Source organism: Garra rufa, chromosome 1 (assembly GCF_049309525.1).
Source record: "Garra rufa chromosome 1, GarRuf1.0, whole genome shotgun sequence".
Taxonomy (NCBI): domain Eukaryota; kingdom Metazoa; phylum Chordata; class Actinopteri; order Cypriniformes; family Cyprinidae; genus Garra; species Garra rufa.
In genome coordinates, this window is record NC_133361.1 from 80,361,660 (window position 1) to 80,389,328 (window position 27,669).

General features: G+C 43.1%; 25 non-coding genes across 25 annotated transcripts; all 25 read right to left on the reverse strand.

The window, feature by feature from the left end:
- Positions 1-2: 2 nt before the first annotated feature.
- Positions 3-75, reverse strand: trnav-cac (transfer RNA valine (anticodon CAC)). The gene has a single exon. It is a non-coding gene; the product is annotated as a tRNA-Val (tRNA).
- Positions 76-201: 126 nt separating this feature from the next.
- Positions 202-274, reverse strand: trnav-aac (transfer RNA valine (anticodon AAC)). The gene has a single exon. It is a non-coding gene; the product is annotated as a tRNA-Val (tRNA).
- Positions 275-1,254: 980 nt separating this feature from the next.
- On the reverse strand, positions 1,255-1,327 carry trnav-aac (transfer RNA valine (anticodon AAC)). Its single transcript has one exon. It is a non-coding gene; the product is annotated as a tRNA-Val (tRNA).
- A 1,838-nt stretch (positions 1,328-3,165) lies between these two features.
- On the reverse strand, positions 3,166-3,238 carry trnav-cac (transfer RNA valine (anticodon CAC)). Its single transcript has one exon. It is a non-coding gene; the product is annotated as a tRNA-Val (tRNA).
- Positions 3,239-4,217: 979 nt separating this feature from the next.
- On the reverse strand, positions 4,218-4,290 carry trnav-cac (transfer RNA valine (anticodon CAC)). The gene has a single exon. It is a non-coding gene; the product is annotated as a tRNA-Val (tRNA).
- Positions 4,291-8,281: 3,991 nt separating this feature from the next.
- Positions 8,282-8,354, reverse strand: trnav-aac (transfer RNA valine (anticodon AAC)). Its single transcript has one exon. It is a non-coding gene; the product is annotated as a tRNA-Val (tRNA).
- Positions 8,355-9,138: 784 nt separating this feature from the next.
- Positions 9,139-9,211, reverse strand: trnav-cac (transfer RNA valine (anticodon CAC)). The gene has a single exon. It is a non-coding gene; the product is annotated as a tRNA-Val (tRNA).
- A 1,284-nt stretch (positions 9,212-10,495) lies between these two features.
- Positions 10,496-10,568, reverse strand: trnav-cac (transfer RNA valine (anticodon CAC)). The gene has a single exon. It is a non-coding gene; the product is annotated as a tRNA-Val (tRNA).
- A 123-nt stretch (positions 10,569-10,691) lies between these two features.
- Positions 10,692-10,764, reverse strand: trnav-aac (transfer RNA valine (anticodon AAC)). Its single transcript has one exon. It is a non-coding gene; the product is annotated as a tRNA-Val (tRNA).
- Positions 10,765-12,602: 1,838 nt separating this feature from the next.
- Positions 12,603-12,675, reverse strand: trnav-cac (transfer RNA valine (anticodon CAC)). The gene has a single exon. It is a non-coding gene; the product is annotated as a tRNA-Val (tRNA).
- A 979-nt stretch (positions 12,676-13,654) lies between these two features.
- trnav-cac (transfer RNA valine (anticodon CAC)) lies at positions 13,655-13,727 on the reverse strand. Its single transcript has one exon. It is a non-coding gene; the product is annotated as a tRNA-Val (tRNA).
- Positions 13,728-14,905: 1,178 nt separating this feature from the next.
- Positions 14,906-14,978, reverse strand: trnav-aac (transfer RNA valine (anticodon AAC)). Its single transcript has one exon. It is a non-coding gene; the product is annotated as a tRNA-Val (tRNA).
- A 784-nt stretch (positions 14,979-15,762) lies between these two features.
- trnav-cac (transfer RNA valine (anticodon CAC)) lies at positions 15,763-15,835 on the reverse strand. Its single transcript has one exon. It is a non-coding gene; the product is annotated as a tRNA-Val (tRNA).
- Positions 15,836-16,877: 1,042 nt separating this feature from the next.
- On the reverse strand, positions 16,878-16,950 carry trnav-cac (transfer RNA valine (anticodon CAC)). Its single transcript has one exon. It is a non-coding gene; the product is annotated as a tRNA-Val (tRNA).
- A 123-nt stretch (positions 16,951-17,073) lies between these two features.
- On the reverse strand, positions 17,074-17,146 carry trnav-aac (transfer RNA valine (anticodon AAC)). Its single transcript has one exon. It is a non-coding gene; the product is annotated as a tRNA-Val (tRNA).
- A 303-nt stretch (positions 17,147-17,449) lies between these two features.
- Positions 17,450-17,522, reverse strand: trnai-aau (transfer RNA isoleucine (anticodon AAU)). Its single transcript has one exon. It is a non-coding gene; the product is annotated as a tRNA-Ile (tRNA).
- Positions 17,523-18,306: 784 nt separating this feature from the next.
- trnav-cac (transfer RNA valine (anticodon CAC)) lies at positions 18,307-18,379 on the reverse strand. The gene has a single exon. It is a non-coding gene; the product is annotated as a tRNA-Val (tRNA).
- Positions 18,380-18,505: 126 nt separating this feature from the next.
- trnav-aac (transfer RNA valine (anticodon AAC)) lies at positions 18,506-18,578 on the reverse strand. The gene has a single exon. It is a non-coding gene; the product is annotated as a tRNA-Val (tRNA).
- A 980-nt stretch (positions 18,579-19,558) lies between these two features.
- Positions 19,559-19,631, reverse strand: trnav-aac (transfer RNA valine (anticodon AAC)). Its single transcript has one exon. It is a non-coding gene; the product is annotated as a tRNA-Val (tRNA).
- Positions 19,632-21,469: 1,838 nt separating this feature from the next.
- Positions 21,470-21,542, reverse strand: trnav-cac (transfer RNA valine (anticodon CAC)). Its single transcript has one exon. It is a non-coding gene; the product is annotated as a tRNA-Val (tRNA).
- A 979-nt stretch (positions 21,543-22,521) lies between these two features.
- On the reverse strand, positions 22,522-22,594 carry trnav-cac (transfer RNA valine (anticodon CAC)). Its single transcript has one exon. It is a non-coding gene; the product is annotated as a tRNA-Val (tRNA).
- Positions 22,595-23,772: 1,178 nt separating this feature from the next.
- Positions 23,773-23,845, reverse strand: trnav-aac (transfer RNA valine (anticodon AAC)). Its single transcript has one exon. It is a non-coding gene; the product is annotated as a tRNA-Val (tRNA).
- Positions 23,846-24,629: 784 nt separating this feature from the next.
- On the reverse strand, positions 24,630-24,702 carry trnav-cac (transfer RNA valine (anticodon CAC)). The gene has a single exon. It is a non-coding gene; the product is annotated as a tRNA-Val (tRNA).
- Positions 24,703-25,744: 1,042 nt separating this feature from the next.
- trnav-cac (transfer RNA valine (anticodon CAC)) lies at positions 25,745-25,817 on the reverse strand. The gene has a single exon. It is a non-coding gene; the product is annotated as a tRNA-Val (tRNA).
- A 123-nt stretch (positions 25,818-25,940) lies between these two features.
- On the reverse strand, positions 25,941-26,013 carry trnav-aac (transfer RNA valine (anticodon AAC)). Its single transcript has one exon. It is a non-coding gene; the product is annotated as a tRNA-Val (tRNA).
- Positions 26,014-27,669: the final 1,656 nt, after the last annotated feature.

Consider the following 27,669-nt stretch of genomic DNA (forward strand, 5'->3'; position numbering starts at 1 on the left):
GCTGTTTCCACCCAGTTTCGAACTGGGGACCTTTCGCGTGTGAGGCGAACGTGATAACCACTACACTATGGAAACTTGCAAAAAGTACACAGCCAGCAATCTCCTGGTGATCGCTTGCTGTAAAACGAATAAAGGAAAAGATAACTAAATCCCTCCCCTGACTTTGCAAACAGTTCATGTTTACCCACGAAAGAGAAACACTGTTTCTGCTCGGTTTCGAACCGAGGACCTTTCGCGTGTTAGGCGAACGTGATGACCACTACACTACAGAAACTTGATTACGATCCACCGTTCTTTTAACTCGGCTTTGCAGAAGGCCTTTGTAGTGTTGACGAAGAAAGCAACAGATCCCTACTTAAGCAATTTTGGAAAAAGCCACCAGCTGTTACCACCAAGCTTCGAACTGGGGACCTTTCGCATGCGGCAAACGTGACAACCACTACACTATGGAATCCTTCGCAGAGAAGACTGCCAGCAATCTCCTGGTGATCGCTTGTGGAAGAGCGAACTAAGGAAAAGATAATTAAACACCTCACCTGACTTTGCAAACATTTCATGTTTTCCCACAAAAGAGAAACTCTGTTTCTGCTCAGTAAATCCACTTGGCAGAAGGCATTTGTAGTGTTTACAAAGAAAGCAGTAGATCCCTACTTAAACAATTTTGGAAAAAGCCAACAGCTGTTTCAAAACAGTTTCAAACTGGGGCCCTTTTGTGTGTGAGGTGAACGTGATAACCATTACACTACAGAAACTTGTGCAGAGAAGACAGCCAGCAATCTCGTGGTGATTGCTTGTTGAAAAACCTATAAAGGAAAAGATTACTAAATCTCTCGTCTGACGATGCAAACAATTAATGTTTTACGTCCAAGGCAAAAAGCTGTTTCCGCTCAGTTTGGAACCGAGGACCTTTCGCGTGTAAAGCGAACGTGATGACCACTACAGAAACCTGACGGGGAGCCTCTCTTCTTTTAACACTACTTGGCAGAAGAGGCTTTTGTAGTGTTGACTAAGAAAGCAGTAGATCCCTACTTTAAACAATTTTGTAAAAAGCCAACAGCTGTTTCAAAACAGTTTCGAACTGGGGCCCTTTTGTGTGTGAGGTGAACGTGATAACCACTACACTATGGAAACTTGAAAGTACACAGCCAGCAATCTCCTGGTGATCGCTTGCTGTAAAATGAATAAAGGAAAAGATAACTAAATCCCTCCCCTGACTTTGCAAACAGTTCATGTTTACCCACAAAAGAGAAACACTGTTTCTGCTCGGTTTCGAACCGAGGACCTTTCGCGTGTTAGGCGAACGTGATGACCACTACACTACAGAAACTTGATTATGATCCACCGTTCTTTTAACTCCGCTTGGCAGAAGGCCTTTGTAGTGTTGACGAAGAAAGCAACAGATCCCTACTTAAGCAATTTTGGAAAAAGCCACCCGCTGTTGCCACCCAGTTTCGAACTGGGGACCTTTCGCATGAGGCGAACGTGACAACCACTACACTATGGAATCCTTTGCAGAGATGACTGCCAGCAATCTCCTGGTGATCGCTTGTGGAAGAGCGAACTAAGGAAAAGATAATTAAACACCTCACCTGACTTTGTAAACATTTCATGTTTTCCCACAAAAGAGAAACACTGTCTCTGCTCGGTAAATCCACTTGGCAGAAGGCATTTGTAGTGTTTAAGAAGAAAGCAGTAGATCCCTACTTAAACAATTTTGGAAAAAGCCAACAGCTGTTTCAGAACAGTTTTAAACTGGGGACCTTTCGTATGTGAGGAGAATGTGATAACCATTACACTACAGAAACTTGTGCAGAGAAGACAGCCAGCAATCTCGTGGTGATCGCTTGTTGAAAAACCTATAAAGGAAAAGATTACTAAATCTCTCGTCTGACGATGCAAACAATTAATGTTTTACGTCCAAGGCAAAAAGCTGTTTCCGCTCAGTTTGGAACCGAGGACCTTTCGCGTGTAAAGCGAACGTGATGACCACTACAGAAACCTGACGGGGAGGCTCTCTTCTTTTAACACTACTTGGCAGAAGAGGCCTTTGTAGTGTTGACTAAGAATGCATCAGAGCCTGGTTTAAGTAATTTTGGAAAAAGCCAGTAGCTGTTTCCACCCAGTTTCGAACTGGGGACCTTTCGCGTGTGAGGCGAACGTGATAAACACTACACTATGGAAACTTGCAAAAAGTACACAGCCAGCAATCTCCTGGTGATCGCTTGCTGTAAAACGAATAAAGGAAAAGATAACTAAATCCCTCCCCTGACTTTGCAAACAGTTCATGTTTACCCACGAAAGAGAAACACTGTTACTGCTCGGTTTCGAACCGAGGACCTTTCGCGTGTTAGGCGAACGTGATGACCACTACACTACAGAAACTTGATTACGATCCACCGTTCTTTTAACTCGGCTTGGCAGAAGGCCTTTGTAGTGTTGTCGAAGAAAGCAACAGATCCCTACTTAAGCAATTTTGGGAAAAGCCACCAGCTGTTACCACCAAGTTTCGAACTGGGGACCTTTCGCATGCGGCAAACGTGACAACCACTACACTATGGAATCCTTCGCAGAGAAGACTGCCAGCAATCTCCTGGTGATCGCTTGTGGAAGAGCGAACTAAGGAAAAGATAATTAAACACCTCACCTGACTTTGCAAACATTTCATGTTTTCCCACAAAAGAGAAACTCTGTTTCTGCTCGGTAAATCCACTTGGCAGAAGGCATTTGTAGTGTTTACGAAGAAAGCAGTAGATCCCTACTTAAACAATTTTGGAAAAAGCCAACAGCTGTTTCAAAACAGTTTCAAACTGGGGCCCTTTTGTGAGTGAGGTGAACGTGATAACCATTACACTACAGAAACTTGAGCAGAGAAGACAGCCAGCAATCTCGTGGTGATTGCTTGTTGAAAAACCTATAAAGGAAAAGATTACTAAATCTCTCGTCTGACGATGCAAACAATTAATGTTTTACGTCCAAGGCAAAAAGCTGTTTCCGCTCAGTTTGGAACCGAGGACCTTTCGCGTGTAAAGCGAACGTGATGACCACTACAGAAACCTGACGGGGAGCCTCTCTTCTTTTAACACTACTTGGCAGAAGAGGCCTTTGTAGTGTTGACTAAGAATGCAGCAGAGCCTGGCTTAAGCAATTTTGGAAAAAGCCAGTAGCTGTTTCCACCCAGTTTCGAACTGGGGACCTTTTGCGTGTGAGGCGAACGTGATAACCACTACACTATGGAAACTTGAAAGTACACAGCCAGCAATCTCCTGGTGATCGCTTGCTGTAAAACGAATAAAGGAAAAGATAACTAAATCCCTCCCCTGACTTTGCAAACAGTTCATGTTTACCCACGAAAGAGAAACACTGTTACTGCTCGGTTTCGATCCGTGGACATTTCGCGTGTTAGGTGAACGTGATGACCACTACACTACAGAAACTTGATTGTGATCCACCGTTCTTTTAACTCGGCTTGGCAGAAGGCCTTTGTAGTGTTGACAAAGAAAGCAACAGATCCCTACTTAAGCAATTTTGGAAAAAGCCACCAGCTGTTGCCACCCAGTTTCGAACTGGGGACTTTTCGCATGAGGCGAACGTGACAACCACTACACTATGGAATCCCGTGCAGAGATGACTGCCAGCAATCTCCTGGTGATCGCTTGTGGAAGAGCGAACTAAGGAAAAGATAATTAAACACCTCACCTGACTTTGTAAACATTTCATGTTTTCCCACAAAAGAGAAACACTGTCTCTGCTCGGTAAATCCACTTGGCAGAAGGCAATTGTATTGTTTACGAAGAAAGCAGTAGATCCCCACTTAAACAATTTTGGAAAAAGCCAACAGCTGTTTCTGCACAGTTTTAAACTGGGGACCTTTCGTATGTGAGGTGAATGTGATAACCATTACACTACAGAAACTTGTGCAGAGAAGACAGCCAGCAATCTCGTGGTGATCGCTTGTTGAAAAACCTATAAAGGAAAAGATTACTAAATCTCTCGTCTGACGATGCAAACAATTAATGTTTTACGTCCAAGGCAAAAAGCTGTTTCCGCTCAGTTTGGAACCGAGGACCTTTCGCGTGTAAAGCGAACGTGATGACCACTACAGAAACCTGACGGGGAGGCTCTCTTCTTTTACCACTACTTGGCAGAAGAGGCCTTTGTAGTGTTGACTAAGAATGCATCAGAGCCTGGTTTAAGTAATTTTGGAAAAAGCCAGTAGCTGTTTCCACCCAGTTTCGAACTGGGGACCTTTCGCGTGTGAGGCGAACGTGATAACCACTACACTATGGAAACTTGCAAAAAGTACACAGCCAGCAATCTCCTGGTGATCGCTTGCTGTAAAACGAATAAAGGAAAAGATAACTAAATCCCTCCCCTGACTTTGCAAACAGTTCATGTTTACCCACGAAAGAGAAACACTGTTTCTGCTCGGTTTCGAACAGAGGACCTTTCGCGTGTTAGGCGAAGGTGATGACCACTACACTACAGAAACTTGATTAGGATCCACCGTTCTTTTAACTCGGCTTGGCAGAAGGCCTTTGTAGTGTTGACGAAGAAAGCAACAGATCCCTACTTAACCCTCATGTACTGTTCCGGGTCAATTTGACCCGTTTTGATTTTTGAGTTGTCAGATATACTAGTTAACCTAGGTTTTTCTTTTTAAATTTAGGTGACTTTTCCTCATTTAGTGTCATGAACATGCATGCAAAGTTTCAACACAATGATGTGTTTTGGCATGTCTAAAAAAAAAAATGTTACGTTCGTACTGTTCCCGGGTCAATTTGACCCACCTATTTTAATGTTCTAGGGCAACTCTACCGACCCAAAATTGTACAATTTCTTGGTTATATTTTATTATTTTAGTTTTTTACTAGCCTATGAAGCCAAAAAATCTGATTTTCCCACTTATTTCAATGCAGAAATATATTTTGTCAGCTACAAATGGTAAAAATGAGCTATCATTTATATTTGCAACTTATCTAAAATACGATTAAAACTATCTTGTTTTTCTTGATATTTTGTGTGTTTTTCTTATTTAGGGTCATGAACATGCATGCAAAGTTTCAACATGCCGATGTGTTTTGGCATGTCTAAAAAAATTTTTGTTACGTTCGTACTGTTCCCGGGTCAATTTGACCCACCTATTTTAATGTTCTAGCGCAACTCTACAGACCCAAAAAAGTAGTATTTATTGGTTATATTTTGTTATTTTAGTTTTTTACTAGCCTAGGAAGCCAAAACAAGGAGATTTCCCCCACTTATTTCAATACAGAAAAATATTTTGTCAGCCACAGATGGTAAAAATTAGCTCTCATTTATTTTTGCAATCTGTCTGAAATACCATTAAAACTATGTTGTTTTTCTTGATATTTTGTGTGTTTTTCGCATTTAGGGTCATGAACATGCATGCAAAGTTTCAACATGCCGATGTGTTTTGGCATGTCTAAAAAAAAAAAAGTTACGTTCGTACTGTTCCCGGGTCAATTTGACCCACCTATTTTAATGCTCTAAGGCAACTCTACAGACCCAAAATAGTAACATTTCTTGGTTATATTTTGTTATTTTAGTTTTTTACTAGCCTAGGAAGCCAAAAAAAGGGATTTCCCCCACTTATTTCAATACAGAAAAAATATTTTGTCAGCTACAGATGGTAAAAATGAGCTCTCATTTATTTTTGCAATCTATCTGAAATGCTATTAAAACTATGTTGTTTTTCTTGATATTTTGTGGGTTTTTCTCATTTGGGGTCATGAACATGCATGCAAAGTTTCAACACGCTAATGTGTTGTTAAATGTACATACAGACGTTCGTAATGTTTGTGGGTCATTTTGACCCACATAGCCAGCTATTCAAAAGCACCTGTACAGACACAAAATAACATTTGCTCTTCAACTCCAGTCCAAGTGTTTTACTAATTTCAGCTCTAACCCTAACCAAACACACTTAAAAAAGTTAAATCACAGTATTTAGAATTAAGTGTAAATTACAGAAAGACAAATGTAAAAAAAAAAAAAAGTCAGACAGATAGTATAAAAAACAAAACATTTCTTTGATGTTTGTTTTTGTTATGTCTTGTTTCACGCTCCTCTGTGAGCATCATTCACTTTTTGCCTAAGTTGGGTCATTTTTTGTTCTGTAGACTAAATTCATAAATTCAAGGAATTACTCAAGACAAGATGAGCACACAGCAAGTGCATGCTTTCTGCATACAAATTTCTTGCACTTCACACATGGTTCTGGTTTTGCTGTCACGTTTGGATGGGCACACATCACATCTCTTCCTTTTTTTCCCAACATCTCTGCTCACTTTTTCGTTTTCTGTGGAACTGACTCTGGATCCACCTGCTTGCACTGACTCAACAAAAGCTGAAGCCGCTGGAGATCGAGGTGGACAGGTGCGTCTCTGGATCTCAGGGGTGATGAGAGCTCTTCCCAGCTCTTCCAGGAACACCCGACGTTTGTATGCTGACACGTCCAGGATGTTGTAGAAGACGACCAAAGGCCAACGGACAGTCTTGCGCTGACAGCTGAAGGAGGATGTAACTGGGCCTGAAGCCAAAGGTGGAGTCGACAACTTGGACAAAGTTACATCCTCCTTCAGCTGTCAGCGCAAGACTGTCCGTTGGCCTTTGGTCATCTTCTACAACATCCTGGACGTGTCAGCATTCAAACGTTGGAAGTGGAAGAGCTGGGAAGAGCTCTCATCACGCCTGAGATCCAGAGACGCACCTGTCCACCTCGATCTCCAGCGGCTTCAGCTTTTGTTGAGTCAGTGCAAGCAGGTGGATCCAGAGTCAGTTCCACAGAAAACGAAGAAGTGAGCAGAGATGTCGGGAAAAAAAGGAAGAGATGTGATGTGTGCCCATCCAAACGTGACAGCAAAACCAGAACCATGTGTGTGAAGTGCAAGAAATTTGTATGCAGAAAGCATGCACTTGCTGTGTGCTCATCTTGTCTTGAGTAATTCCTTGAATTTATTAATTTAGTCTACAGAACAAAAAATGACCCAACTTAGGCAAAAAGTGAACGTTTTTTTCATTATACAGCAATATTAAATTGTTCAGTTCTGATGTTTTGAGCAGCAAATGCAAAACAACAAAAACAAGTTAAAACAAACCAGCAAAAAAAGTCAGCATACTTTGTATTTTCAAAATTTGTCAAAACAAAACTGTAAAAAAAAAAAAAAAGAAATAAAAATGTTTTGGAAACATATTCATACATCATATGTTCCATTTGATGAGTATTCATATAAAAAAGTTTACTGTTAGTACCTGAGTCTTTGTTGTTTTCATAGTGTGATTTTTGGCAAATTGTATTGAATCCAGTTAGGGTCAATTTGACCCAGACCGTACAGGAAGTAACTGAAATCGAACAGTACATGAGGGTTAAGCAACTTTGGAAAAAGCCACCAGCTGTTACCACCAAGTTTCGAACTGGGGACCTTTCGCATGCGGCAAACGTGACAACCACTACACTATGGAATCCTTCACAGAGAAGACTGCCAGCAATCTCCTGGTGATCGCTTGTGGAAGAGCGAACTAAGGAAAAGATAATTAAACACCTCACCTGACTTTGCAAACATTTCATGTTTTCCCACAAAAGAGAAACTCTGTTTCTGCTCGGTAAATTCACTTGGCAGAAGGCATTTGTAGTGTTTACGAAGAAAGCAGTAGATCCCTACTTAAACAATTTTGGAAAAAGCCAACAGCTATTTCAGCACAGTTTTAAACTGGGGACATTTCGTATGTGAGGTGAATGTGATAACCATTACACTACAGAAACTTGTGCAGAGAAGACAGCCAGCAATCTCGTGGTGATTGCTTGTTGAAAAACCTATAAAGGAAAAGATTACTAAATCTCTCGTCTGACGATGCAAACAATTAATGTTTTACGTCCAAGGCAAAAAGCTGTTTCCGCTCAGTTTGGAACCGAGGACCTTTCGCGTGTAAAGCAAACGTGATGACCACTAGAGAAACCTGACGGGGAGCCTCTCTTCTTTTAACACTACTTGGCAGAAGAGGCCTTTGTAGTGTTGACTAAGAATGCAGCAGAGCCTGGCTTAAGCAATTTTGGAAAAAGCCAGTAGCTGTTTCCACCCAGTTTCAAAATGGGGACCTTTCGCGTGTGAGGCGAACGTGATAACCACTACACTATGGAAACTTGAAAGTACACAGCCAGCAATCTCCTGGTGATCGCTTGCTGTAAAACGAATAAAGGAAAAGACAACTAAATCCCTCCCCTGACTTTGCAAACAGTTCATGTTTACCCACGAAAGAGAAACACTGTTTCTGCTCGGTTTCGAACCGAGGACCTTTCGCGTGTTAGGCGAACGTGATGACCACTACACTACAGAAACTTGATTATGATCCACCGTTCTTTTAACTCGGCTTGGCAGAAGGCCTTTGTAGTGTTGACGAAGAAAGCAACAGATCCCTACTTAAGCAATTTTGGAAAAAGCCACCAGCTGTTGCCACCCAGTTTCGAACTGGGGACCTTTCGCATGAGGCGAACGTGACAACCACTACACTATGGAATCCCGTGCAGAGATGACTGCCAGCAATCTCCTGGTGATCGCTTGTGGAAGAGCGAACTAAGGAAAAGATAATTAAACACCTCACCTGACTTTGTAAACATTTCATGTTTTCCCACAAAAGAGAAACACTGTCTCTGCTCGGTAAATCCACTTGGAAGAAGGCATTTGTAGTGTTTACGAAGAAAGCAGTAGATCCCTACTTTAAACAATTTTGTAAAAAGCCAACAGCTGTTTCAAAACAGTTTCAAACTGGGGCCCTTTTGTGTGTGAGGTGAACGTGATAACCATTACACTACAGAAACTTGTGCAGAGAAGACAGCCAGCAATCTCGTGGTGATTGCTTGTTGAAAAACCTATAAAGGAAAAGATTACTAAATCTCTCGTCTGACGATGCAAACAATTAATGTTTTACGTCCAAGGCAAAAAGCTGTTTCCGCTCAGTTTGGAACCGAGGACCTTTCGCGTGTAAAGCGAACGTGATGACCACTACAGAAACCTGACGGGGAGCCTCTCTTCTTTTAACACTACTTGGCAGAAGAGGCCTTTGTAGTGTTGACTAAGAATGCAGCAGAGCCTGGTTTAAGTAATTTTGGAAAAAGCCAGTAGCTGTTTCCACCCAGTTTCGAACTGGGGACCTTTCGCGTGTGAGGCGAACGTGATAACCACTACACTATGGAAACTTGCAAAAAGTACACAGCCAGCAATCTCCTGGTGATCGCTTGCTGTAAAACGAATAAAGGAAAAGATAACTAAATCCCTCCCCTGACTTTGCAAACAGTTCATGTTTACCCACGAAAGAGAAACACTGTTTCTGCTCGGTTTCGAACCGAGGACCTTTTGCGTGTTAGGCGAACGTGATGACCACTACACTACAGAAACTTGATTACGATCCACCGTTCTTTTAACTCGCCTTTGCAGAAGGTAATGCAAAACTTGAACTTGATAATGATCCACCGTTCTTTTAACTCGGCTTGGCAGAAGGCCTTTGTAGTGTTGACGAAGAAAGCAACAGATCCCTACTTAAGCAATTTTGGAAAAAGCCACCAGCTGTTGCCACCCAGTTTCGAACTGGGGACCTTTCGCATGAGGCGAACGTGACAACCACTACACTATGGAATCCCGTGCAGAGATGACTGCCAGCAATCTCCTGGTGATCGCTTGTGGAAGAGCGAACTAAGGAAAAGATAATTAAACACCTCACCTGACTTTGTAAACATTTCATGTTTTCCCACAAAAGAGAAACACTGTCTCTGCTCGGTAAATCCACTTGGCAGAAGGCAATTGTATTGTTTACGAAGAAAGCAGTAGATCCCCACTTAAACAATTTTGGAAAAAGCCAACAGCTGTTTCAGCACAGTTTTAAACTGGGGACCTTTCGTATGTGAGGTGAATGTGATAACCATTACACTACAGAAACTTGTGCAGAGAAGACAGCCAGCAATCTCTTGGTGATCGCTTGTTGAAAAACCTATAAAGGAAAAGATTACTAAATCTCTCGTCTGACGATGCAAACAATTAGGCCCGGTTTCCCAGACAGGGCTTAGACTAAGCCAGGATTAGACCATAGTTCAATTAGGACATTTAAGTAATTTTTATAAACATGCTTAGAAAAAAACATTACTGGTGTGCATCTTGAGACAAAACAAAGGCACTGATATATTTTACAATCAATCAGTGCAATTTTATTTCAGTTGAAACACCTCAGACTTACATTTTAGTCTAGGACTAGGCTTAAGCCTTGTCTGCGAAACCGGGCCTTAATGTTTTACGTCCAAGGCAAAAAGCTGTTTCCGCTCAGTTTGGAACCGAGGACCTTTCGCGTGTAAAGCAAACGTGATGACCACTAGAGAAACCTGACGGGGAGCCTCTCTTCTTTTAACACTACTTGGCAGAAGAGGCCTTTGTAGTGTTGACTAAGAATGCAGCAGAGCCTGGCTTAAGCAATTTTGGAAAAAGCCAGTAGCTGTTTCCACCCAGTTTCGAACTGGGGACCTTTCGCGTGTGAGGCGAACGTGATAACCACTACACTATGGAAACTTGAAAGTACACAGCCAGCAATCTCCTGGTGATCGCTTGCTGTAAAACGAATAAAGGAAAAGATAACTAAATCCCTCCCCTGACTTTGCAAACAGTTCATGTTTACCCACGAAAGAGAAACACTGTTTCTGCTCGGTTTCGAACCGAGGACCTTTCGCGTGTTAGGCGAACGTGATGACCACTACACTACAGAAACTTGATTATGATCCACCGTTCTTTTAACTCGGCTTGGCAGAAGGCCTTTGTAGTGTTGACAAAGAAAGCAACAGATCCCTACTTAAGCAATTTTGGAAAAAGCAACCAGCTGTTGCCACCCAGTTTCGAACTGGGGACCTTTCGCATGAGGCGAACGTGACAACCACTACACTATGGAATCCTTTGCAGAGATGACTGCCAGCAATCTCCTGGTGATCGCTTGTGGAAGAGCGAACTAAGGAAAAGATAATTAAACACCTCACCTGACTTTGTAAACATTTCATGTTTTCCCACAAAAGAGAAACACTGTCTCTGCTCGGTAAATCCACTTGGCAGAAGGCATTTGTAGTGTTTAAGAAGAAAGCAGTAGATCCCTACTTAAACAATTTTGGAAAAAGCCAACAGCTGTTTCAGAACAGTTTTAAACTGGGGACCTTTCGTATGTGAGGAGAATGTGATAACCATTACACTACAGAAACTTGTGCAGAGAAGACAGCCAGCAATCTCGTGGTGATCGCTTGTTGAAAAACCTATAAAGGAAAAGATTACTAAATCTCTCGTCTGACGATGCAAACAATTAATGTTTTACGTCCAAGGCAAAAAGCTGTTTCCGCTCAGTTTGGAACCGAGGACCTTTCGCGTGTAAAGCGAACGTGATGACCACTACAGAAACCTGACGGGGAGGCTCTCTTCTTTTAACACTACTTGGCAGAAGAGGCCTTTGTAGTGTTGACTAAGAATGCATCAGAGCCTGGTTTAAGTAATTTTGGAAAAAGCCAGTAGCTGTTTCCACCCAGTTTCGAACTGGGGACCTTTCGCGTGTGAGGCGAACGTGATAAACACTACACTATGGAAACTTGCAAAAAGTACACAGCCAGCAATCTCCTGGTGATCGCTTGCTGTAAAACGAATAAAGGAAAAGATAACTAAATCCCTCCCCTGACTTTGCAAACAGTTCATGTTTACCCACGAAAGAGAAACACTGTTACTGCTCGGTTTCGAACCGAGGACCTTTCGCGTGTTAGGCGAACGTGATGACCACTACACTACAGAAACTTGATTACGATCCACCGTTCTTTTAACTCGGCTTGGCAGAAGGCCTTTGTAGTGTTGTCGAAGAAAGCAACAGATCCCTACTTAAGCAATTTTGGGAAAAGCCACCAGCTGTTACCACCAAGTTTCGAACTGGGGACCTTTCGCATGCGGCAAACGTGACAACCACTACACTATGGAATCCTTCGCAGAGAAGACTGCCAGCAATCTCCTGGTGATCGCTTGTGGAAGAGCGAACTAAGGAAAAGATAATTAAACACCTCACCTGACTTTGCAAACATTTCATGTTTTCCCACAAAAGAGAAACTCTGTTTCTGCTCGGTAAATCCACTTGGCAGAAGGCATTTGTAGTGTTTACGAAGAAAGCAGTAGATCCCTACTTAAACAATTTTGGAAAAAGCCAACAGCTGTTTCAAAACAGTTTCAAACTGGGGCCCTTTTGTGAGTGAGGTGAACGTGATAACCATTACACTACAGAAACTTGTGCAGAGAAGACAGCCAGCAATCTCGTGGTGATTGCTTGTTGAAAAACCTATAAAGGAAAAGATTACTAAATCTCTCGTCTGACGATGCAAACAATTAATGTTTTACGTCCAAGGCAAAAAGCTGTTTCCGCTCAGTTTGGAACCGAGGACCTTTCGCGTGTAAAGCGAACGTGATGACCACTACAGAAACCTGACGGGGAGCCTCTCTTCTTTTAACACTACTTGGCAGAAGAGGCCTTTGTAGTGTTGACTAAGAATGCAGCAGAGCCTGGCTTAAGCAATTTTGGAAAAAGCCAGTAGCTGTTTCCACCCAGTTTCGAACTGGGGACCTTTTGCGTGTGAGGCGAACGTGATAACCACTACACTATGGAAACTTGAAAGTACACAGCCAGCAATCTCCTGGTGATCGCTTGCTGTAAAACGAATAAAGGAAAAGATAACTAAATCCCTCCCCTGACTTTGCAAACAGTTCATGTTTACCCACGAAAGAGAAACACTGTTTCTGCTCGGTTTCGATCCGTGGACATTTCGCGTGTTAGGTGAACGTGATGACCACTACACTACAGAAACTTGATTGTGATCCACCGTTCTTTTAACTCGGCTTGGCAGAAGGCCTTTGTAGTGTTGACAAAGAAAGCAACAGATCCCTACTTAAGCAATTTTGGAAAAAGCCACCAGCTGTTGCCACCCAGTTTCGAACTGGGGACTTTTCGCATGAGGCGAACGTGACAACCACTACACTATGGAATCCCGTGCAGAGATGACTGCCAGCAATCTCCTGGTGATCGCTTGTGGAAGAGCGAACTAAGGAAAAGATAATTAAACACCTCACCTGACTTTGTAAACATTTCATGTTTTCCCACAAAAGAGAAACACTGTCTCTGCTCGGTAAATCCACTTGGCAGAAGGCAATTGTATTGTTTACGAAGAAAGCAGTAGATCCCCACTTAAACAATTTTGGAAAAAGCCAACAGCTGTTTCTGCACAGTTTTAAACTGGGGACCTTTCGTATGTGAGTTGAATGTGATAACCATTACACTACAGAAACTTGTGCAGAGAAGACAGCCAGCAATCTCGTGGTGATCGCTTGTTGAAAAACCTATAAAGGAAAAGATTACTAAATCTCTCGTCTGACGATGCAAACAATTAATGTTTTACGTCCAAGGCAAAAAGCTGTTTCCGCTCAGTTTGGAACCGAGGACCTTTCGCGTGTAAAGCGAACGTGATGACCACTACAGAAACCTGACGGGGAGGCTCTCTTCTTTTACCACTACTTGGCAGAAGAGGCCTTTGTAGTGTTGACTAAGAATGCATCAGAGCCTGGTTTAAGTAATTTTGGAAAAAGCCAGTAGCTGTTTCCACCCAGTTTCGAACTGGGGACCTTTCGCGTGTGAGGCGAACGTGATAACCACTACACTATGGAAACTTGCAAAAAGTACACAGCCAGCAATCTCCTGGTGATCGCTTGCTGTAAAACGAATAAAGGAAAAGATAACTAAATCCCTCCCCTGACTTTGCAAACAGTTCATGTTTACCCACGAAAGAGAAACACTGTTTCTGCTCGGTTTCGAACAGAGGACCTTTCGCGTGTTAGGCGAAGGTGATGACCACTACACTACAGAAACTTGATTAGGATCCACCGTTCTTTTAACTCGGCTTGGCAGAAGGCCTTTGTAGTGTTGACGAAGAAAGCAACAGATCCCTACTTAAGCAACTTTGGAAAAAGCCACCAGCTGTTACCACCAAGTTTCGAACTGGGGACCTTTCGCATGCGGCAAACGTGACAACCACTACACTATGGAATCCTTCACAGAGAAGACTGCCAGCAATCTCCTGGTGATCGCTTGTGGAAGAGCGAACTAAGGAAAAGATAATTAAACACCTCACCTGACTTTGCAAACATTTCATGTTTTCCCACAAAAGAGAAACTCTGTTTCTGCTCGGTAAATTCACTTGGCAGAAGGCATTTGTAGTGTTTACGAAGAAAGCAGTAGATCCCTACTTAAACAATTTTGGAAAAAGCCAACAGCTATTTCAGCACAGTTTTAAACTGGGGACATTTCGTATGTGAGGTGAATGTGATAACCATTACACTACAGAAACTTGTGCAGAGAAGACAGCCAGCAATCTCGTGGTGATTGCTTGTTGAAAAACCTATAAAGGAAAAGATTACTAAATCTCTCGTCTGACGATGCAAACAATTAATGTTTTACGTCCAAGGCAAAAAGCTGTTTCCGCTCAGTTTGGAACCGAGGACCTTTCGCGTGTAAAGCAAACGTGATGACCACTAGAGAAACCTGACGGGGAGCCTCTCTTCTTTTAACACTACTTGGCAGAAGAGGCCTTTGTAGTGTTGACTAAGAATGCAGCAGAGCCTGGCTTAAGCAATTTTGGAAAAAGCCAGTAGCTGTTTCCACCCAGTTTCAAAATGGGGACCTTTCGCGTGTGAGGCGAACGTGATAACCACTACACTATGGAAACTTGAAAGTACACAGCCAGCAATCTCCTGGTGATCGCTTGCTGTAAAACGAATAAAGGAAAAGACAACTAAATCCCTCCCCTGACTTTGCAAACAGTTCATGTTTACCCACGAAAGAGAAACACTGTTTCTGCTCGGTTTCGAACCGAGGACCTTTCGCGTGTTAGGCGAACGTGATGACCACTACACTACAGAAACTTGATTATGATCCACCGTTCTTTTAACTCGGCTTGGCAGAAGGCCTTTGTAGTGTTGACGAAGAAAGCAACAGATCCCTACTTAAGCAATTTTGGAAAAAGCCACCAGCTGTTGCCACCCAGTTTCGAACTGGGGACCTTTCGCATGAGGCGAACGTGACAACCACTACACTATGGAATCCCGTGCAGAGATGACTGCCAGCAATCTCCTGGTGATCGCTTGTGGAAGAGCGAACTAAGGAAAAGATAATTAAACACCTCACCTGACTTTGTAAACATTTCATGTTTTCCCACAAAAGAGAAACACTGTCTCTGCTCGGTAAATCCACTTGGAAGAAGGCATTTGTAGTGTTTACGAAGAAAGCAGTAGATCCCTACTTTAAACAATTTTGTAAAAAGCCAACAGCTGTTTCAAAACAGTTTCAAACTGGGGCCCTTTTGTGTGTGAGGTGAACGTGATAACCATTACACTACAGAAACTTGTGCAGAGAAGACAGCCAGCAATCTCGTGGTGATTGCTTGTTGAAAAACCTATAAAGGAAAAGATTACTAAATCTCTCGTCTGACGATGCAAACAATTAATGTTTTACGTCCAAGGCAAAAAGCTGTTTCCGCTCAGTTTGGAACCGAGGACCTTTCGCGTGTAAAGCGAACGTGATGACCACTACAGAAACCTGACGGGGAGCCTCTCTTCTTTTAACACTACTTGGCAGAAGAGGCCTTTGTAGTGTTGACTAAGAATGCAGCAGAGCCTGGTTTAAGTAATTTTGGAAAAAGCCAGTAGCTGTTTCCACCCAGTTTCGAACTGGGGACCTTTCGCGTGTGAGGCGAACGTGATAACCACTACACTATGGAAACTTGCAAAAAGTACACAGCCAGCAATCTCCTGGTGATCGCTTGCTGTAAAACGAATAAAGGAAAAGATAACTAAATCCCTCCCCTGACTTTGCAAACAGTTCATGTTTACCCACGAAAGAGAAACACTGTTTCTGCTCGGTTTCGAACCGAGGACCTTTTGCGTGTTAGGCGAACGTGATGACCACTACACTACAGAAACTTGATTACGATCCACCGTTCTTTTAACTCGCCTTTGCAGAAGGTAATGCAAAACTTGAACTTGATAATGATCCACCGTTCTTTTAACTCGGCTTGGCAGAAGGCCTTTGTAGTGTTGACGAAGAAAGCAACAGATCCCTACTTAAGCAATTTTGGAAAAAGCCACCAGCTGTTGCCACCCAGTTTCGAACTGGGGACCTTTCGCATGAGGCGAACGTGACAACCACTACACTATGGAATCCCGTGCAGAGATGACTGCCAGCAATCTCCTGGTGATCGCTTGTGGAAGAGCGAACTAAGGAAAAGATAATTAAACACCTCACCTGACTTTGTAAACATTTCATGTTTTCCCACAAAAGAGAAACACTGTCTCTGCTCGGTAAATCCACTTGGCAGAAGGCAATTGTATTGTTTACAAAGAAAGCAGTAGATCCCTACTTAAACAATTTTGGAAAAAGCCAAAAGCTGTTTCAAAACAGTTTCAAACTGGGGCCCTTTTGTGTGTGAGGTGAACGTGATAACCATTACACTACAGAAACTTGTGCAGAGAAGACAGCCAGCAATCTCGTGGTGATCGCTTGTTGAAAAACCTATAAAGGAAAAGATTACTAAATCTCTCGTCTGACGATGCAAACAATTAATGTTTTACGTCCAAGGCAAAAAGCTGTTTCCGCTCAGTTTGGAACCGAGGACCTTTCGCTTGTAAAGCAAACGTGATGACCACTAGAGAAACCTGACGGGGAGCCTCTCTTCTTTTAACACTACTTGGCAGAAGAGGCCTTTGTAGTGTTGACTAAGAATGCAGCAGAGCCTGGCTTAAGCAATTTTGGAAAAAGCCAGTAGCTGTTTCCACCCAGTTTCGAACTGGGGACCTTTCGCGTGTGAGGCGAACGTGATAACCACTACACTATGGAAACTTAAAAGTACACAGCCAGCAATCTCCTGGTGATCGCTTGCTGTAAAACGAATAAAGGAAAAGACAACTAAATCCCTCCCCTGACTTTGCAAACAGTTCATGTTTACCCACGAAAGAGAAACACTGTTTCTGCTCGGTTTCGAACCGAGGACCTTTCGCGTGTTAGGCGAACGTGATGACCACTACACTACAGAAACTTGATTTTGATCCACCGTTCTTTTAACTCGGCTTGGCAGAAGGCCTTTGTAGTGTTGACGAAGAAAGCAACAGATCCCTACTTAAGCAATTTTGGAAAAAGCCACCAGCTGTTGCCACCCAGTTTCGAACTGGGGACCTTTCGCATGAGGCGAACGTGACAACCACTACACTATGGAAACTTGAAAGTACACAGCCAGCAATCTCCTGGTGATCGCTTGCTGTAAAACGAATAAAGGAAAAGATAACTAAATCCCTCCCCTGACTTTGCAAACAGTTCATGTTTACCCACGAAAGAGAAACACTGTTTCCGCTCGGTTTCGAACCGTGGACCTTTCGCGTATTAGGCGAACGTGATGACCACAACACTACAGAAACTTGATTGTAATCCACCGTTCTTTTAACTTGGCTTGGCAGAAGGCCTTTGTAGTGTTGACGAAGAAAGCAACAGATCCCTACTTAAGCAATTTTGGAAAAAGCCACCAGCTGTTGCCACCCAGTTTCGAACTGGGGACCTTTCGCATGAGGCGAACGTGACAACCACTACACTATGGAATCCCGTGCAGAGATGACTGCCAGCAATCTCCTGGTGATCGCTTGTGGAAGAGCGAACTAAGGAAAAGATAATTAAACACCTCACCTGACTTTGTAAACATTTCATGTTTTCCCACAAAAGAGAAACACTGTCTCTGCTCGGTAAATCCACTTGGAAGAAGGCATTTGTAGTGTTTACGAAGAAAGCAGTAGATCCCTACTTTAAACAATTTTGTAAAAAGCCAACAGCTGTTTCAAAACAGTTTCAAACTGGGGCCCTTTTGTGTGTGAGGTGAACGTGATAACCATTACACTACAGAAACTTGTGCAGAGAAGACAGCCAGCAATCTCGTGGTGATTGCTTGTTGAAAAACCTATAAAGGAAAAGATTACTAAATCTCTCGTCTGACGATGCAAACAATTAATGTTTTACGTCCAAGGCAAAAAGCTGTTTCCGCTCAGTTTGGAACCGAGGACCTTTCGCGTGTAAAGCGAACGTGATGACCACTACAGAAACCTGACGGGGAGCCTCTCTTCTTTTAACACTACTTGGCAGAAGAGGCCTTTGTAGTGTTGACTAAGAATGCAGCAGAGCCTGGTTTAAGTAATTTTGGAAAAAGCCAGTAGCTGTTTCCACCCAGTTTCGAACTGGGGACCTTTCGCGTGTGAGGCGAACGTGATAACCACTACACTATGGAAACTTGCAAAAAGTACACAGCCAGCAATCTCCTGGTGATCGCTTGCTGTAAAACGAATAAAGGAAAAGATAACTAAATCCCTCCCCTGACTTTGCAAACAGTTCATGTTTACCCACGAAAGAGAAACACTGTTTCTGCTCGGTTTCGAACCGAGGACCTTTCGCGTGTTAGGCGAACGTGATGACCACTACACTACAGAAACTTGATTACGATCCACCGTTCTTTTAACTCGGCTTTGCAGAAGGCCTTTGTAGTGTTGACGAAGAAAGCAACAGATCCCTACTTAAGCAATTTTGGAAAAAGCCACCAGCTGTTACCACCAAGCTTCGAACTGGGGACCTTTCGCATGCGGCAAACGTGACAACCACTACACTATGGAATCCTTCGCAGAGAAGACTGCCAGCAATCTCCTGGTGATCGCTTGTGGAAGAGCGAACTAAGGAAAAGATAATTAAACACCTCACCTGACTTTGCAAACATTTCATGTTTTCCCACAAAAGAGAAACTCTGTTTCTGCTCAGTAAATCCACTTGGCAGAAGGCATTTGTAGTGTTTACAAAGAAAGCAGTAGATCCCTACTTAAACAATTTTGGAAAAAGCCAACAGCTGTTTCAAAACAGTTTCAAACTGGGGCCCTTTTGTGTGTGAGGTGAACGTGATAACCATTACACTACAGAAACTTGTGCAGAGAAGACAGCCAGCAATCTCGTGGTGATTGCTTGTTGAAAAACCTATAAAGGAAAAGATTACTAAATCTCTCGTCTGACGATGCAAACAATTAATGTTTTACGTCCAAGGCAAAAAGCTGTTTCCGCTCAGTTTGGAACCGAGGACCTTTCGCGTGTAAAGCGAACGTGATGACCACTACAGAAACCTGACGGGGAGCCTCTCTTCTTTTAACACTACTTGGCAGAAGAGGCTTTTGTAGTGTTGACTAAGAAAGCAGTAGATCCCTACTTTAAACAATTTTGTAAAAAGCCAACAGCTGTTTCAAAACAGTTTCGAACTGGGGCCCTTTTGTGTGTGAGGTGAACGTGATAACCACTACACTATGGAAACTTGAAAGTACACAGCCAGCAATCTCCTGGTGATCGCTTGCTGTAAAATGAATAAAGGAAAAGATAACTAAATCCCTCCCCTGACTTTGCAAACAGTTCATGTTTACCCACAAAAGAGAAACACTGTTTCTGCTCGGTTTCGAACCGAGGACCTTTCGCGTGTTAGGCGAACGTGATGACCACTACACTACAGAAACTTGATTATGATCCACCGTTCTTTTAACTCCGCTTGGCAGAAGGCCTTTGTAGTGTTGACGAAGAAAGCAACAGATCCCTACTTAAGCAATTTTGGAAAAAGCCACCCGCTGTTGCCACCCAGTTTCGAACTGGGGACCTTTCGCATGAGGCGAACGTGACAACCACTACACTATGGAATCCTTTGCAGAGATGACTGCCAGCAATCTCCTGGTGATCGCTTGTGGAAGAGCGAACTAAGGAAAAGATAATTAAACACCTCACCTGACTTTGTAAACATTTCATGTTTTCCCACAAAAGAGAAACACTGTCTCTGCTCGGTAAATCCACTTGGCAGAAGGCATTTGTAGTGTTTAAGAAGAAAGCAGTAGATCCCTACTTAAACAATTTTGGAAAAAGCCAACAGCTGTTTCAGAACAGTTTTAAACTGGGGACCTTTCGTATGTGAGGAGAATGTGATAACCATTACACTACAGAAACTTGTGCAGAGAAGACAGCCAGCAATCTCGTGGTGATCGCTTGTTGAAAAACCTATAAAGGAAAAGATTACTAAATCTCTCGTCTGACGATGCAAACAATTAATGTTTTACGTCCAAGGCAAAAAGCTGTTTCCGCTCAGTTTGGAACCGAGGACCTTTCGCGTGTAAAGCGAACGTGATGACCACTACAGAAACCTGACGGGGAGGCTCTCTTCTTTTAACACTACTTGGCAGAAGAGGCCTTTGTAGTGTTGACTAAGAATGCATCAGAGCCTGGTTTAAGTAATTTTGGAAAAAGCCAGTAGCTGTTTCCACCCAGTTTCGAACTGGGGACCTTTCGCGTGTGAGGCGAACGTGATAAACACTACACTATGGAAACTTGCAAAAAGTACACAGCCAGCAATCTCCTGGTGATCGCTTGCTGTAAAACGAATAAAGGAAAAGATAACTAAATCCCTCCCCTGACTTTGCAAACAGTTCATGTTTACCCACGAAAGAGAAACACTGTTACTGCTCGGTTTCGAACCGAGGACCTTTCGCGTGTTAGGCGAACGTGATGACCACTACACTACAGAAACTTGATTACGATCCACCGTTCTTTTAACTCGGCTTGGCAGAAGGCCTTTGTAGTGTTGTCGAAGAAAGCAACAGATCCCTACTTAAGCAATTTTGGGAAAAGCCACCAGCTGTTACCACCAAGTTTCGAACTGGGGACCTTTCGCATGCGGCAAACGTGACAACCACTACACTATGGAATCCTTCGCAGAGAAGACTGCCAGCAATCTCCTGGTGATCGCTTGTGGAAGAGCGAACTAAGGAAAAGATAATTAAACACCTCACCTGACTTTGCAAACATTTCATGTTTTCCCACAAAAGAGAAACTCTGTTTCTGCTCGGTAAATCCACTTGGCAGAAGGCATTTGTAGTGTTTACGAAGAAAGCAGTAGATCCCTACTTAAACAATTTTGGAAAAAGCCAACAGCTGTTTCAAAACAGTTTCAAACTGGGGCCCTTTTGTGAGTGAGGTGAACGTGATAACCATTACACTACAGAAACTTGAGCAGAGAAGACAGCCAGCAATCTCGTGGTGATTGCTTGTTGAAAAACCTATAAAGGAAAAGATTACTAAATCTCTCGTCTGACGATGCAAACAATTAATGTTTTACGTCCAAGGCAAAAAGCTGTTTCCGCTCAGTTTGGAACCGAGGACCTTTCGCGTGTAAAGCGAACGTGATGACCACTACAGAAACCTGACGGGGAGCCTCTCTTCTTTTAACACTACTTGGCAGAAGAGGCCTTTGTAGTGTTGACTAAGAATGCAGCAGAGCCTGGCTTAAGCAATTTTGGAAAAAGCCAGTAGCTGTTTCCACCCAGTTTCGAACTGGGGACCTTTTGCGTGTGAGGCGAACGTGATAACCACTACACTATGGAAACTTGAAAGTACACAGCCAGCAATCTCCTGGTGATCGCTTGCTGTAAAACGAATAAAGGAAAAGATAACTAAATCCCTCCCCTGACTTTGCAAACAGTTCATGTTTACCCACGAAAGAGAAACACTGTTACTGCTCGGTTTCGATCCGTGGACATTTCGCGTGTTAGGTGAACGTGATGACCACTACACTACAGAAACTTGATTGTGATCCACCGTTCTTTTAACTCGGCTTGGCAGAAGGCCTTTGTAGTGTTGACAAAGAAAGCAACAGATCCCTACTTAAGCAATTTTGGAAAAAGCCACCAGCTGTTGCCACCCAGTTTCGAACTGGGGACTTTTCGCATGAGGCGAACGTGACAACCACTACACTATGGAATCCCGTGCAGAGATGACTGCCAGCAATCTCCTGGTGATCGCTTGTGGAAGAGCGAACTAAGGAAAAGATAATTAAACACCTCACCTGACTTTGTAAACATTTCATGTTTTCCCACAAAAGAGAAACACTGTCTCTGCTCGGTAAATCCACTTGGCAGAAGGCAATTGTATTGTTTACGAAGAAAGCAGTAGATCCCCACTTAAACAATTTTGGAAAAAGCCAACAGCTGTTTCTGCACAGTTTTAAACTGGGGACCTTTCGTATGTGAGGTGAATGTGATAACCATTACACTACAGAAACTTGTGCAGAGAAGACAGCCAGCAATCTCGTGGTGATCGCTTGTTGAAAAACCTATAAAGGAAAAGATTACTAAATCTCTCGTCTGACGATGCAAACAATTAATGTTTTACGTCCAAGGCAAAAAGCTGTTTCCGCTCAGTTTGGAACCGAGGACCTTTCGCGTGTAAAGCGAACGTGATGACCACTACAGAAACCTGACGGGGAGGCTCTCTTCTTTTACCACTACTTGGCAGAAGAGGCCTTTGTAGTGTTGACTAAGAATGCATCAGAGCCTGGTTTAAGTAATTTTGGAAAAAGCCAGTAGCTGTTTCCACCCAGTTTCGAACTGGGGACCTTTCGCGTGTGAGGCGAACGTGATAACCACTACACTATGGAAACTTGCAAAAAGTACACAGCCAGCAATCTCCTGGTGATCGCTTGCTGTAAAACGAATAAAGGAAAAGATAACTAAATCCCTCCCCTGACTTTGCAAACAGTTCATGTTTACCCACGAAAGAGAAACACTGTTTCTGCTCGGTTTCGAACAGAGGACCTTTCGCGTGTTAGGCGAAGGTGATGACCACTACACTACAGAAACTTGATTAGGATCCACCGTTCTTTTAACTCGGCTTGGCAGAAGGCCTTTGTAGTGTTGACGAAGAAAGCAACAGATCCCTACTTAAGCAACTTTGGAAAAAGCCACCAGCTGTTACCACCAAGTTTCGAACTGGGGACCTTTCGCATGCGGCAAACGTGACAACCACTACACTATGGAATCCTTCACAGAGAAGACTGCCAGCAATCTCCTGGTGATCGCTTGTGGAAGAGCGAACTAAGGAAAAGATAATTAAACACCTCACCTGACTTTGCAAACATTTCATGTTTTCCCACAAAAGAGAAACTCTGTTTCTGCTCGGTAAATTCACTTGGCAGAAGGCATTTGTAGTGTTTACGAAGAAAGCAGTAGATCCCTACTTAAACAATTTTGGAAAAAGCCAACAGCTATTTCAGCACAGTTTTAAACTGGGGACATTTCGTATGTGAGGTGAATGTGATAACCATTACACTACAGAAACTTGTGCAGAGAAGACAGCCAGCAATCTCGTGGTGATTGCTTGTTGAAAAACCTATAAAGGAAAAGATTACTAAATCTCTCGTCTGACGATGCAAACAATTAATGTTTTACGTCCAAGGCAAAAAGCTGTTTCCGCTCAGTTTGGAACCGAGGACCTTTCGCGTGTAAAGCAAACGTGATGACCACTAGAGAAACCTGACGGGGAGCCTCTCTTCTTTTAACACTACTTGGCAGAAGAGGCCTTTGTAGTGTTGACTAAGAATGCAGCAGAGCCTGGCTTAAGCAATTTTGGAAAAAGCCAGTAGCTGTTTCCACCCAGTTTCAAAATGGGGACCTTTCGCGTGTGAGGCGAACGTGATAACCACTACACTATGGAAACTTGAAAGTACACAGCCAGCAATCTCCTGGTGATCGCTTGCTGTAAAACGAATAAAGGAAAAGACAACTAAATCCCTCCCCTGACTTTGCAAACAGTTCATGTTTACCCACGAAAGAGAAACACTGTTTCTGCTCGGTTTCGAACCGAGGACCTTTCGCGTGTTAGGCGAACGTGATGACCACTACACTACAGAAACTTGATTATGATCCACCGTTCTTTTAACTCGGCTTGGCAGAAGGCCTTTGTAGTGTTGACGAAGAAAGCAACAGATCCCTACTTAAGCAATTTTGGAAAAAGCCACCAGCTGTTGCCACCCAGTTTCGAACTGGGGACCTTTCGCATGAGGCGAACGTGACAACCACTACACTATGGAATCCCGTGCAGAGATGACTGCCAGCAATCTCCTGGTGATCGCTTGTGGAAGAGCGAACTAAGGAAAAGATAATTAAACACCTCACCTGACTTTGTAAACATTTCATGTTTTCCCACAAAAGAGAAACACTGTCTCTGCTCGGTAAATCCACTTGGAAGAAGGCATTTGTAGTGTTTACGAAGAAAGCAGTAGATCCCTACTTTAAACAATTTTGTAAAAAGCCAACAGCTGTTTCAAAACAGTTTCAAACTGGGGCCCTTTTGTGTGTGAGGTGAACGTGATAACCATTACACTACAGAAACTTGTGCAGAGAAGACAGCCAGCAATCTCGTGGTGATTGCTTGTTGAAAAACCTATAAAGGAAAAGATTACTAAATCTCTCGTCTGACGATGCAAACAATTAATGTTTTACGTCCAAGGCAAAAAGCTGTTTCCGCTCAGTTTGGAACCGAGGACCTTTCGCGTGTAAAGCGAACGTGATGACCACTACAGAAACCTGACGGGGAGCCTCTCTTCTTTTAACACTACTTGGCAGAAGAGGCCTTTGTAGTGTTGACTAAGAATGCAGCAGAGCCTGGTTTAAGTAATTTTGGAAAAAGCCAGTAGCTGTTTCCACCCAGTTTCGAACTGGGGACCTTTCGCGTGTGAGGCGAACGTGATAACCACTACACTATGGAAACTTGCAAAAAGTACACAGCCAGCAATCTCCTGGTGATCGCTTGCTGTAAAACGAATAAAGGAAAAGATAACTAAATCCCTCCCCTGACTTTGCAAACAGTTCATGTTTACCCACGAAAGAGAAACACTGTTTCTGCTCGGTTTCGAACCGAGGACCTTTTGCGTGTTAGGCGAACGTGATGACCACTACACTACAGAAACTTGATTACGATCCACCGTTCTTTTAACTCGCCTTTGCAGAAGGTAATGCAAAACTTGAACTTGATAATGATCCACCGTTCTTTTAACTCGGCTTGGCAGAAGGCCTTTGTAGTGTTGACGAAGAAAGCAACAGATCCCTACTTAAGCAATTTTGGAAAAAGCCACCAGCTGTTGCCACCCAGTTTCGAACTGGGGACCTTTCGCATGAGGCGAACGTGACAACCACTACACTATGGAATCCCGTGCAGAGATGACTGCCAGCAATCTCCTGGTGATCGCTTGTGGAAGAGCGAACTAAGGAAAAGATAATTAAACACCTCACCTGACTTTGTAAACATTTCATGTTTTCCCACAAAAGAGAAACACTGTCTCTGCTCGGTAAATCCACTTGGCAGAAGGCAATTGTATTGTTTACGAAGAAAGCAGTAGATCCCCACTTAAACAATTTTGGAAAAAGCCAACAGCTGTTTCAGCACAGTTTTAAACTGGGGACCTTTCGTATGTGAGGTGAATGTGATAACCATTACACTACAGAAACTTGTGCAGAGAAGACAGCCAGCAATCTCTTGGTGATCGCTTGTTGAAAAACCTATAAAGGAAAAGATTACTAAATCTCTCGTCTGACGATGCAAACAATTAATGTTTTACGTCCAAGGCAAAAAGCTGTTTCCGCTCAGTTTGGAACCGAGGACCTTTCGCGTGTAAAGCAAACGTGATGACCACTAGAGAAACCTGACGGGGAGCCTCTCTTCTTTTAACACTACTTGGCAGAAGAGGCCTTTGTAGTGTTGACTAAGAATGCAGCAGAGCCTGGCTTAAGCAATTTTGGAAAAAGCCAGTAGCTGTTTCCACCCAGTTTCGAACTGGGGACCTTTCGCGTGTGAGGCGAACGTGATAACCACTACACTATGGAAACTTGAAAGTACACAGCCAGCAATCTCCTGGTGATCGCTTGCTGTAAAACGAATAAAGGAAAAGATAACTAAATCCCTCCCCTGACTTTGCAAACAGTTCATGTTTACCCACGAAAGAGAAACACTGTTTCTGCTCGGTTTCGAACCGAGGACCTTTCGCGTGTTAGGCGAACGTGATGACCACTACACTACAGAAACTTGATTATGATCCACCGTTCTTTTAACTCGGCTTGGCAGAAGGCCTTTGTAGTGTTGACGAAGAAAGCAACAGATCCCTACTTAAGCAATTTTGGAAAAAGCAACCAGCTGTTGCCACCCAGTTTCGAACTGGGGACCTTTCGCATGAGGCGAACGTGACAACCACTACACTATGGAATCCTTTGCAGAGATGACTGCCAGCAATCTCCTGGTGATCGCTTGTGGAAGAGCGAACTAAGGAAAAGATAATTAAACACCTCACCTGACTTTGTAAACATTTCATGTTTTCCCACAAAAGAGAAACACTGTCTCTGCTCGGTAAATCCACTTGGCAGAAGGCATTTGTAGTGTTTAAGAAGAAAGCAGTAGATCCCTACTTAAACAATTTTGGAAAAAGCCAACAGCTGTTTCAGAACAGTTTTAAACTGGGGACCTTTCGTATGTGAGGAGAATGTGATAACCATTACACTACAGAAACTTGTGCAGAGAAGACAGCCAGCAATCTCGTGGTGATCGCTTGTTGAAAAACCTATAAAGGAAAAGATTACTAAATCTCTCGTCTGACGATGCAAACAATTAATGTTTTACGTCCAAGGCAAAAAGCTGTTTCCGCTCAGTTTGGAACCGAGGACCTTTCGCGTGTAAAGCGAACGTGATGACCACTACAGAAACCTGACGGGGAGGCTCTCTTCTTTTAACACTACTTGGCAGAAGAGGCCTTTGTAGTGTTGACTAAGAATGCATCAGAGCCTGGTTTAAGTAATTTTGGAAAAAGCCAGTAGCTGTTTCCACCCAGTTTCGAACTGGGGACCTTTCGCGTGTGAGGCGAACGTGATAAACACTACACTATGGAAACTTGCAAAAAGTACACAGCCAGCAATCTCCTGGTGATCGCTTGCTGTAAAACGAATAAAGGAAAAGATAACTAAATCCCTCCCCTGACTTTGCAAACAGTTCATGTTTACCCACGAAAGAGAAACACTGTTACTGCTCGGTTTCGAACCGAGGACCTTTCGCGTGTTAGGCGAACGTGATGACCACTACACTACAGAAACTTGATTACGATCCACCGTTCTTTTAACTCGGCTTGGCAGAAGGCCTTTGTAGTGTTGTCGAAGAAAGCAACAGATCCCTACTTAAGCAATTTTGGGAAAAGCCACCAGCTGTTACCACCAAGTTTCGAACTGGGGACCTTTCGCATGCGGCAAACGTGACAACCACTACACTATGGAATCCTTCGCAGAGAAGACTGCCAGCAATCTCCTGGTGATCGCTTGTGGAAGAGCGAACTAAGGAAAAGATAATTAAACACCTCACCTGACTTTGCAAACATTTCATGTTTTCCCACAAAAGAGAAACTCTGTTTCTGCTCGGTAAATCCACTTGGCAGAAGGCATTTGTAGTGTTTACGAAGAAAGCAGTAGATCCCTACTTAAACAATTTTGGAAAAAGCCAACAGCTGTTTCAAAACAGTTTCAAACTGGGGCCCTTTTGTGAGTGAGGTGAACGTGATAACCATTACACTACAGAAACTTGTGCAGAGAAGACAGCCAGCAATCTCGTGGTGATTGCTTGTTGAAAAACCTATAAAGGAAAAGATTACTAAATCTCTCGTCTGACGATGCAAACAATTAATGTTTTACGTCCAAGGCAAAA